The 1,191-nt window shown below is 35.1% G+C and overlaps 1 non-coding gene across 1 annotated transcript; it reads right to left on the bottom strand.

Moving 5' to 3' along the window:
• Window positions 1-414: 414 nt before the first annotated feature.
• On the bottom strand, window positions 415-487 carry TRNAF-GAA (transfer RNA phenylalanine (anticodon GAA)). The gene has a single exon. It is a non-coding gene; the product is annotated as a tRNA-Phe (tRNA).
• Between the last annotated feature and the right edge of the window lie 704 nt (window positions 488-1,191).

Here is a 1,191-nt window from a genome sequence, read left to right as displayed (position 1 = left end):
AAAGTGAAGAAATAGAATATGAAAGAAAATATGAAATTATGAACTCAAAATTCAGAAATGAAAAGGGGATCAGATTTTCTTTGTACTGTATCTGAAATGAATCCTGTCTATTCCTACCCTTCGATTCCTCTCTAGACTAGACTTTTGGGTTTTCAGCCAACTAACTTCAATTCAAATATGTATGAAGTATTAACATTCTTTTTGAGCGAGAGCAGGTACAGTATGAACAAACAAAAAAGAAGAGGGAACAGAATCTAATTCTTTTCTTTACCCATCAAAAAAAAAAATGGGGGATCTAGATATATCCCTAGATGGATAAGTATGTATCATGATCTAGACTATTAACGAATAGAATATGGATCCCGATCCATATCGATTCATTTGTATGAGTATCTATTCGATATATTAACCACGTGCCAGGAACCAGATTTGAACTGGCGACACGAGGATTTTCAGTCCTCTGCTCTACCAGCTGAGCTATCCCGACCATCCCCGACGCATCATCCTACTAGAGGGCTTGGGTCTATGTCAATTAAAGGGACTCAAAAAACATTAGAAAATCTTACCTCAGCCTTGGAATTTCTTGGATCTTCAAAAAGAAGACTTTGTAAGTGTAAGAGTAATGATATGGACTGTGAATGATTCAATAATGGAGATTCCTTGCCATATATGTTCATTTGTACGTAGATCATATCTATCACAAGACTTGTGATAAGAGAGAAAGATTTCTGGTCGGATCCATTTGTGAAAGAGTAGAGTGAGTGAGAAACATAGCTAAGCTCATTTTGAACCACTGACGAAAAAAGAGGATAAATGGTTAGGGAATGGAATAAAATAGGCCTTTTTTTTTTTATTGGGGATAGAGGGACTTGAACCCTCATGATTTCAAAAGTCGACGGATTTTCCTCTTACTATAAATTTCATTGTTGTCGGTATTGACATGTAGAATGGGACTCTATCTTTATTCTCGTCCGATTAATCAGTTCTTCAAAAGATCTTTCAGACTCTGGAGTAAATGATTTGATCACTGAATCTTCGATTCTTCCTTTTGGAATCGATTTAATTTAGCAAGAATTCTGCAATTTTTCATATAAATAATCAAAAAATCCGGATTCGGGTCGTGATTAATCATTTGATATTTAAGTACGTCTATGTACTTAAATAAGGTCATCCTTTCTGGAGTTTTGATAG

Source organism: Tasmannia lanceolata, unplaced genomic scaffold (genome assembly GCF_043159265.1).
Source record: "Tasmannia lanceolata isolate RefF3 unplaced genomic scaffold, GAP_Taslan_0.1 ptg000702l, whole genome shotgun sequence".
NCBI classification, from domain to species: domain Eukaryota; kingdom Viridiplantae; phylum Streptophyta; class Magnoliopsida; order Canellales; family Winteraceae; genus Tasmannia; species Tasmannia lanceolata.
The sequence above is the reverse complement of the archived record's forward strand: the minus strand, read 5'-3'. Positions and strand labels throughout refer to the sequence as shown.